Below are 10,551 nucleotides of genomic sequence, written 5' to 3'. Positions count from 1 at the left end.
ACGGTGTGCTTGTACCACGCTTTGGTGTTTTCGGAATTATTGCTCTGCTAGGTTGATGTCTCGACGGGATGTCTGATGACTAAATAGCTAACAGACTTGTACGAGTATACTAGTTAGGGATGATTCGGGTGTTGGGTATTGCGCGATTTATTAATTTACTTATTTCGTTTTTAGAAGGGTTGTGTAGTTTTCATGCTGCATTGTAGGCTGTGCTTGGGTTACGTATTTGCTTGATTTTTTTTTTTTTACATCATTGCGGTTATGCACCATGAAATTACCTGCAACAAGTCCGCCCAAATGATTTGGTTCGATAAAAAAAATAACATATCATAAAAGTAATTTACCAAAAATAAACATTATTCTTTTAACGACAGTACGAGAAAGACAAATAACATCAAGCAACAGCTAATTGTCATCGTAATGACAACTTCATATTGACCAAATACATGATTACCATCCTCTCCCATCAATTCTAGAGTAACGATTGATACAAATTGCATATATAGGCTACACCGATGCAATTTTGACTTTAATTTGGATTATGAAAATATGAACATTACATGTCCATACTATCAGATGAGAACTGCTGAAGACGGCATGACCCTACAACAAAAATTATATGTATTGAAGGAATGGAGCCATAAGCAGTTGCTCCAGAAGCGTAAGGTTATGCATATTGGCAGGAAGAACCCAAGCTGTGAGTACTATTTGGGATAGAAAGTACTGAAGGAAACACAAATGGAAAATTATCTTGGAGTCATTATTACTAATGTTCTCAAGCCCTCGAGACAGGCAGGTAAAGCTGCAGCAAAGGCTAACTCAATACTGGGGCTAATAAAAACAAAAATACTATGGCATATCGTGATGCGGATATGCTGATGTCCCTATATAAGGCAATGGCAAGGCTGTGTCTTGAGTATTGTGTCCAAACATGATCTCCATATATGAGAGGTGACAAAGAAACTGGAACAAATAGTGACTATCTAGAATGGAACTCGTCACAGTAGAAGCGAAGGACCCGAGGAGACATTATAGAAACATTCGAAATACTGAAAGGTGTGGATAAAAGTGGGCGGTGAAGACTATATTATATACAGTTGGTTACCAGAGACACCCAGAAACAAGAGGTCATAGTCTCAAGTTAATGAAACTAGTGCCATCGAACAGTCGAGGAATAAGTTTTTTTTCAGTGCAGGGGTAGTGAATAAGTGGAACAGCCTCACTGAAAATTATTAGCACAAGTGTTGATATATTTAAAGATAGATATGACCAGTTTAAGACTGAAAGATAGTTAAGAGGAGGCATCCCATATGAGCTCTAAGCCATCTTGCCTCTTTTACTTTTATTAGTAAGCATTCATTAAGGTGTTTTGGTATCTATTCGTAATGTACTGCCATCACTGTGACAGCTTCAAACCGGCCGTAAAAACACATGCTTGTAACCTATATATGTATTGGTATATCCACCAAGTCTAGGGCAATTGTTGGTGTTAATTGTATGTAATCTATAGCCTGATATTGTCATCAATCTAATGTGTGTGCGCATAGCCATATGTATATTGACAAACGCTTCCGGTGAGCGCTTACATCGAGTCAAAAGCGTCCTCGTGGCAGCGTTAAAATAATAAACGTTGCTAAGTCCTAACAAATTTTCGATTTAAATCCCAAAATACATTGGCTGAAAGTGATGATGAATGATTAAAAGTGTCTCAGCGCATGCGTAGAGGAAGTGCACGTTAACAGTTGTAGTACTGCTTAATATTTATGAAAAATATATGGAAATATTAAATGTTTTTGGTGAAGATTGTAAACGTTGGTGGTTTTGTGACTCCCACGAAGACGCCATATTGTCTCCGAAGTGTGACGTCAATTGTTTTGAGGAGTGAGAGGCAAACTCAACTGTTGTTTACATTCGTATCATTCTGTTGTAAAGATGGAGCTTAGGGATTTGTGTTGGTTTATATTGTGGGAGAAATTCTACGAGGGTTCCGAATAGAAAAGTGGAACATACACATGACAATAGTATAAACATTAGGAATACAGGAGGGCACGAACAAGTTCTGTCATGTTGCAGTATAAACAGCTGAAGCTGGTACTATTCGGCTTTTAAATTGCACACCGATTTCAAGTCTAGTATAGCAGAACACTCCATGCCTGTAGGGTGTCACGAAAGTTGATTGGAGTCCTCCCACTCCTATGCCTTGACTTTTATTAAGAGAAATAATGTGGAAGCTGGAACATAATGATATAGGCCTTAGTCTTAGAGGAAGTGTTCTGGAATAGATTAAAGACCATGAAGAACAGATTGATGAAGACATTAGACGTGAAGGAAAGGACGTCTGCATGGAGTCTCATAGGGGTGAGTATTAGTACCAGACATAGTCTTAGTATATTTTAATTACATTGTTACTGTAATCTGACCAATTTTGCATAGTTACAGATGATGCTAAGATTAGGAGAGTAAGGAACATGATTGTAGGATTGGGTAGGCCATAGTCATAGAGGACATGGTTAGTCAGGAATAAATAAGAAATTATTTTCAGTGTGAAAAAATACTGGTATTCTTATAGAACTGCATGCCTATGCAATATCGCAATAGAAAATTAATTATTCATTTTGTAAATTATAATACATCAGAGAAGTCAGCAGTTTTCAGCAGTGCTGGGTCCTCTAACTTTTCCTGGTCCTAATGAACGACATAGGCGAAGCCGTGGACAGCTCATTTCTGTCATCCTTTGCGGACGACACCACCCTTAGCCATAGAATCAGCAATGAGGCCGACATCCAGGAATTATAGGATAACCTTGACATAGTCTCCGAATAGGCTGAAATTAACAGTATGCAGTTCAATGAGGAGAAGTTTGAAATACTATGATGTGGTCCCAATTCCAACCCAAAAAGCTCCACCACACTCCACACTAGGGGGAGGAATATGTATATTCATGAGTCCGGTGGTAAAGTGCCGAGGAATTCACCTCAATGAAGACTCCACCTACAAAAACCACATCTACAAAACTACAAGTAAAGCCAGACAAATGGCTGGATGGGTACTTAGGACCCTCAAATCAAGAGGGGAACATCTAATGTTAATACTTTGGAAGGCACTTATACAACCAGTACTCGACTACTGTAGCCAACTCTGGTCACCACACAAAAGGACAGACATACAGGAACTAGAGTCGGTCCAAAAACATTTCACCAGGCAAATCAGAGGCATGCAGGCCTCAATTATTGGGATCACCTGAAAAAACTAGGCCTATACTCACAACAAAGAAGACAAGAGAGGGGTCTCACTAATTGCCGAACAAACCGAACAAAACCGATAAAAGCCGAACATACCAACAAAACCCAAACAAGGATGGTTTTTGCACAAATGCACACTTCTATATATATATGGTTGCATTATTTGAACTATTTTCTTTAAAATGTGTGATTTCCATGTAATATGATCACAGAGAAGTTACGTTTTTATCCTCTGCAAAATTACCGAACACAGCTACGATTCGACCCAGCCCGCCGTCTATGATCACTGGTGGTATGGATCAAACTACACTCTTTTAAGTTTCTTACTATTGTGATATTAGTGTAATAGACTGCATATAGTTGAATTATTTCAACTATTTTCTTTAAAATGTGTTACGTCATACTGCAGAGGCTAAAACATAACTTCTCTTTGGTCAAATTACATGAAAATCACACATTTTAAAGAAAATAGTTGAAATAATTCAACTATATGCAGTCTATTACACTAATAACACAACAGTAAGAAACTTAACTTCTCTTTGATCATATTACATGGAAATCACACATTTTAAAGAAAATAGTTCAAATAATGCAACCATATATATATAGAAGTGTGCATTTGTGCAAAAACCGTCCTTGTTTGGGTTTTGTTGGTTTGTTTGGCTTTTATCGGTTTTGTTCGGTTTGTTCGGCAATTAGTGAGACCGCAAGAGAGTTATCGGGCCATACATGTGTGGAAAATACTGGAGAAACAGGTACCTGACCCAAATACATTGTCTCTGCAAGAGACACATAATAGCAGAAACGGTCGCATGTGGGAAAAGAAATCACTGCCCACATCTGCCCCAGATAGAATCAGGAACCTTTTGGCCTCCAGTTTCACCCACAATGGTCCCAGAATCTTCAATACACTACCGAAACATATAAGAGAGATCAAGAACTGCCTAGTCACCAAATTCAAATTATACCTAGGTAAATTTCTGAACACGCTGTCAGACAAGCCTCCTGTACCTGGGTATACAGCTCACTTAAGGGCAGCCTCAAACTCCATTCCAGACCAGATTGACTCACAAAAAGAAGAATCCTGGACTGGTAGTACTGGTGGACCACCACAGCTATGAGGAAGGCCCTCTAAATTCTACTAAGTAAACTAAGTAAGTAAACATCAAGATAATATAATTTTTTTTTTGGTGGGAATCAATAACAAAAAAGTAAAAACCTTGCTAAAAGGAAATGCAATACCAAATGGAGCTGTGACAATAGGTTAGAGACATTTGTGGTCTGCCCAGTCCTGTCATTGTCAGTTTGCCGATGATGTTGATGTTGTGTACCAGGTATTCTCCCACTCCAGGTGGCATCATCACACTGCATATTTTTAAAACAGTGCTATGGAGCTGAGCTTCATGCTTTTCTTTAAGCTATGAAACTCCTCTACACCCATCAGTTTGATCAGATGCAAAAATTGGCTGTCAGCATCCCTGGCAATGATGATGACCTCTAGAATTACAGATACCACATTACTAAATGCAGGTGGTGTCTCAAGCAGTCATTGTGGCTCTGTTAATGTATTGCTTTTAACAGCTTTTTCTGTTATTTATTTCTGCCAAGAAAAATGTTTATCATGTTGTATCCTAGGGGACCCTAGTGACCCCCTACTCAGAGAAATTTATGTTCCATTGAAGAGGGCCCCCCCCTTCTAACCCACACGCTGATTCCCCCAGAAATGGTGGATTCAGCAATCACAAGGAAAAACCAACTGATGCATAACAGAGCCATCGAGAGAGTAGCTGTTCCTACCTCAAGGCCAAGGCCCCCCCCATCAGCCCCTAGGCCCTCTCAGATGCAGAGACAGCCCTTTCATCACTAAGAAAGAAGAAAGGCCACCCCTCCACTCCAAGTCGAAAATGCAGACAGAGAAGCTCCACCCCTTTCCGAATAGAGAACCTAAGCGGAAACATCATAGAGGCTCCTGACCCCCCCACAGAAAATTCTAGGAATTCGCCTGCCCGTCCGCAGAAGATAGGGGGTTGCCTCTCTCTCTACTGGAGGGCATTGGAAGTGGCCGGGGCGGAAGACTGGACCCTACAAGTCATCAAGACAGGCTATTGTCTTCCTTTTCATTCTTTCCCAAACCTCTCCCCCAATACCATCCAAGTCAGCAGCTACCATCCGGACTTGGATCGCGGGCGGGCCCTAGTGGAGGAAATCTCCGTTCTGCCCCAGAAAGGAGCTATAGAAGAACTCTCGACTCCGGACCCAGGGTTCTACTCAAGACTATTCTTAGTAGAAAAAACAATAGGGGGGTGGAGACCAGTCATCGATTTGTTTCCACTCAACAAGTTCCTTTCCCTGACGAAGTTCCGAATGGACACCCCAGAGTCCGTAAGGGCGTCTATCAGGGAAGGGGACTTCATGGTGTCACTGGACCTCCAAGATGCCTATTTCCAAGTACCAGTGCATCCCTCCTCCAGGAAATTCCTCAGAATCGTCCACAAGGGCAACACCTTCCAATTCACCTGCCTATGCTTCGGACTTTCCACAGCACCCCAAGTCTTCACTAGAGTGTTCAAACTCGTTTCAGCATGGTCCCACCCCAAGGGAATTCGCCTACTCCATTACCTGGACGATTGGCTGATCCTTGCCCATTCTGCCCAGCTATGCCAAGAACACCTGAGAATGGTCCTAACCTTTGTCTGAAAATTGGGCACTGTAGTAAACCCGAAGAAGTCAGATTTCAAACAGAGAGTCACGTACCTGTGTATGGTCCTGGACTCATTCCTAATAAAGTCCTTCCCAGGAGAAAAGAGGATCCAGAATCTCACTTCTCTTGTCGCACAAGCACTATCGACTGGGTTCCTGACGGCGAAACAGTGCCAAATCCTCCTGGGCCATATGGCCTCCATAGAGAGATTAATCCCCAGGAGCAGACAAAGAATGCGACCGCTATAGTGGCTCCTCAAGTCTCAGTGGTCCCTGCAAGAGGGAGAACCCCTACAACACATCACCCTCACCGAAGAAGTCAAGAATTCTCTTCTCTTGTGGAAGGATCCGTGCAACCTGCTCGTGGGGATTCCCCTCGGCCCATCTCCCCCCGAAGTCCTCCTGTTCTCCGATGCCTCCAAGGAGGGCTGGGGAGCCCACCTCAACGACGATCACGTCAGCGGTTCCTGGTCCACAGTCGAACAGACAGCCCATATCAACTAGCTAGAGTTGAATGCAGTACTCCTGGCTCTCCGTCACTTCAAGGATCAAGTCTCGGGGAAAGTAGTGGGCATATGTTGGACAATTCCTCGGTAGTAGCCTACCTGAACAAGCAAGGGGGCACAGTCTCCCATGACCTATGCCTTCTGCCTATGGACATCCTCAATCTAGCCAAGAATCTCCAAGTGTCGCTCAAAGCTCGCTACATCCCAGGGAAGAAGAGTGTCTGGGCGGACCACCTCAGCAGAAGGAGTCAGATAATCAGCACAGAATGGTCCCTCCATCAAGAAGTAGCGAATTTCATCCTCAACAAATGGGGCTCCCCTCTGGTGGACCTTTTCACCATGAGATGGAATCACCAACTCCCAATATATTTCAGCCCTCTCCCGGATTCTCTGGCAGCAGTAGAGGATGCTCTTCTGCAAAGTTGGGACAACCTAGACACCTACGCTTTCCAAGCGTTTCCCTTTCCCCAGAAGGTGCTCCAGAGAGCAAGAAACGCACCCAACCTTCGGATGACCTTGATCGCTCCTTGGTGGCCAGATGCCCCTGATCTAGCAGTAGAAGAGCCCCTGGCCCTTCAGGGAAGACCAGATCTTCTACATCAATCTATCAACGGGGCTTGGCACAAGAACCCTTCAGCACTCAATCTTCACGCGTTCAGACTATGGTCCGGATCCTCCTAAAGAAGGGTTTTCCCAGAGAGGTGGCGGAAGACATGTCCACTCCTATTCGCTCTTCCTCAGCTAATCTTTATCAAGGGAAATGGAATGCCTTTGCAGAATGGTGCCACTTCAGGTAAATAGTCCCAGATCAAGCCACCGTTCCTGAGATCGCCTCCTTCCACTTTCCCAGGAAGTCCAAGAAGATCTCCCTCTCGGCAGTGCAAGGCTATAGGGCAGCTCTAAATCAGGTGTTTTCTCTGAAGGGAATGGACCTAGCCCTTTCACCGGAAATTTCCATGCTCTTCAGGCACTTCAAAAGATCGTGCCCCCCCCCCCCGGGAAATCAGTTCTCCTCCGTGGGATGTGGCATTAGTCCTGAACTCTCTGAGGGGTCCCCCTTACGAACCCCTCCGAGATGCACATCTGAAGGACCTCACCTTGAAGACAGTTTTTCTTCTAGCCCTAGCATCTTCCAAGAGAGTAGGGGAGTTACACGCGATTTCTTATAGAGTCGCCCATTCAAAAGGATGGAAAGAGGTCTCCTTCACTTTCATTGCCAAAAACCAAGATCCTGCCAAGTCCGACCCTAGATTCTGGTCCTTTAGTGTTCCTTCCTTAGACGAATTTGTAGGGGGAGAACAAATGGAAATAGTCCTATGCCCAGTACGAGCCACCTGGACCTACCTCAAGAGAACTGAACATCTTAGACCAGAATTAAAGAGGTTGTTCTTCTCTACTAAAGATAAGCTGAAGCCCATCACTAAGAATTCAATTTCTTACTGGATCAAGGCAGTCATCCGCAGAGCCTACGAAATGAACCACACAGATTGCCCTAACGTGAAAGCCCATGAACTGAGGGCAGTAGGGACCTCCCTAGCCTTCAGAAAGAATCTGTCAATCAACCAGGTTCTTCAAGCAGGTATATGGAAGAGCCAGAATACGTTCACTTCCTTTTACCTCACAGAAGTAATGTTGTAATCTTTAGGGAACCTCTCCTTGGGCCCCATAGTGGCCGCCCAAGAAGTCCTGAAATGACATACCCCTCGCCAATAGCACACAGCCGAGCCTGACAACTCATCCATGTTCTGGCTCGGCAACCATGGTGATAACTTTCCAAAGTCCTTCTCATACTCCTACATTCCCTTACCTCACCCGAGGGCTCTCAAGCATTCCAAGGGAATCAATTCAAGCCCTTCAGTGGTACAAAAGTGAATATAACCTGTCTGTTTCCACTCCTAGGAACAGAAATGGGTGCCTTTCAAAGTTTAGGGGAATGTATAGGGGTCTGGTCAATGTAAGTCTTAGCACACTAAAATTTCCTTACAGAGGTTTTCCAGGCTAGATAACAACTTCCTTCCCTCCTAAGTCCGAGTCTTCTATTGTAAGGAGTACTGAAGAGTTTGTATTCTTCGGAACAAATGTAATTTTTGCAGGAAAATTAATTTTTCCCTGATACAAACCTGAGGTACTCCTTACTTCTAATGGCCCTCCTCAACCACCCCTCTATAAGTTTCTTCTCCCTTGCCTGACAAACCTTGTGATTAATTTCATACCTGGCTCAGAGAATGGAGCATAGTGTACGAGACTTGGGGTGGAGGGGAAGGGCCCCCTTGCCCCAATAGGGCCCCTTACTGAGGATAAGCGTTGCCCAGACCCATGGAGTGAGGATTTAAAAACACACAGTGTTTAGCGGTAGGAATCTTAACGCTACACGAAGTATCTTATTGTAAGGAGTACCTCAGGTTTGTATCGGGGAAAAATTAATTTTCCTGCAAAAATTTAATTTTTCTATTACTATATTGCATCAGTGTGCACTTCTGAAATTTTACTAAAATGCAATATGCAAGAGATTGATGTAAATAAGAAAACTTTTTCACTGATATATAGAATGGGTAATGATTTGATTAATAAAGCAAAGGAGGATAGAGATTCTGGATTGATGGTTATGGAAAATTTGTTGCATGAAACCCGTCAAAAGAAATGTGAATCATGGAAGACCATAGTAGCATTTCAGTACATGGACAAAGACATGGTGAAGATGATTGAAAACTTGATTTACATTAGACTGGAATATATTGTAGTGATGTGGTTGTTGGAAAAAGGAGACATAGAGAAAATTCAGTAATTACAGGGTTTTATTTAGAAGTCATGCTCACCAATTACATATACATATATACATATACATATATATATACATATACATATATATATACATATACATATATATATACATATACCAGGGGTGATCAGAAAGTAATGACAGTCGGACTCGTAGCTGAGAGACTATAAGTGTTGGGGGGGCGGGGAGCAAGGGACAGCAAGTGTTGCCTGTTGTTACATGTTTGAGCTTGTCGCTGTTTGTCTAGCTTACATTTTATCGTTGCGCTGTGCGATTGCGTCATTGTTGGTTTGCCTCTCTAACCGGAAACATGGATTTTTCGAAAGAAGGCTGCAGATTCTACACCTTCACAAGGTGGAAACTCGGGAAAAAAGCAACGGAGATCAGAGAGGAATTGTTGCAAGTTTTTCCTGAGTCTACTCCATCACTGGAAACTGTTTTCCCGCTGGATTCGAGCTTTCACAGCCGGAAAATTGCAGCTAGAAGATGATCATCGTCCTGGCCGCCCTCGGACATCCGTGACCAAAGCAACGACGGTCCGTGCGCGGGCCATCATTGACGAAGATCCAACTGTTACTCTTCGATTCTTATCCTTGGAGCTCGGTGTCAGTTATGGGAGCGCACATGACATCGTGCATGAACACTTAGGGCTGAGGAAGAAGTGTGCTCGATGGATACCTCATTTGCTTACGGAAGAGCAGAAGAGCGAACGGGTGCGGATTTGTCGTCTATGGCTGGCTGAATTCGAGCCAAATGGTCCGAAACGGTTCTCAGATGTAGCTACCGGAGATGAGTGTTGGATTTCTTTCTTCACCACCAGAGACAAGCAGTCTAACATGGTGTGGTTGAGTGATGAAGAACCCCGACCTCAGATTCTGAAGGAAGGATTTCGCAGCAGGAAGCGCCTTTTCACCATCTTCAATTCACAAGGACCAATGTGTGTGGATGTAATGCCTCAACAGTGTACTATCACAGCCCAGTACTACACTGATCACGTCCTTCCTCGAGTCCTGGAATATCAGGCCAAGACTGCACCAACCCGTCGCCGATCGCGCCTTTTGCTGCACCATGACAATGCTGCCCCCCACAAAGCTCGCCTCACTGTGCAGTTCCTGGAGCTTCAGGGGATCACACTTCTCCCCCACCCACCCTACTCGCCTGACCTTGCTCCCTGTGATTTTTGGTTGTTTCCAAAGATCAAGGGTGCGATCGCAGGGAAGCTGTTTCATCGCATCCAAGATCTGGCGCGAGCAGTCAATTCAGAGCTACGAGGTATATCGGCTTCTGAGTACCGTGAGTGCTTCATGAAGTGGAGAAAGAGGAT

General features: G+C 43.7%; 1 protein-coding gene across 5 annotated transcripts in view; it reads left to right on the top strand.

Annotated features, from left to right (window-relative positions):
* Nucleotides 1-1,858: 1,858 nt before the first annotated feature.
* Nucleotides 1,859-10,551, top strand: part of LOC143038429 (uncharacterized) — a 34,802-nt gene continuing 26,109 nt past the window's right edge. For 3 of the 5 annotated variants that reach the window (XR_012967561.1, XM_076207612.1, XM_076207610.1), the window contains exon 1: nucleotides 1,860-2,358. The gene's annotated coding sequence lies outside the window, so the exon portion shown is untranslated. Of the gene's footprint in view, nucleotides 2,359-4,298; nucleotides 4,397-10,551 lie in introns of all 5 variants that reach the window. The other 2 variants (XM_076207611.1, XM_076207613.1) reach the window with 2 other exon arrangements.

The sequence above is a fragment of the Oratosquilla oratoria genome, chromosome 24 (assembly GCF_046742065.1).
Source record: "Oratosquilla oratoria isolate Oo_2021 chromosome 24, ASM4674206v1, whole genome shotgun sequence".
Lineage (NCBI taxonomy): Eukaryota > Metazoa > Arthropoda > Malacostraca > Stomatopoda > Squillidae > Oratosquilla > Oratosquilla oratoria.
This window is presented reverse-complemented; position numbering and strand designations above follow the sequence as displayed.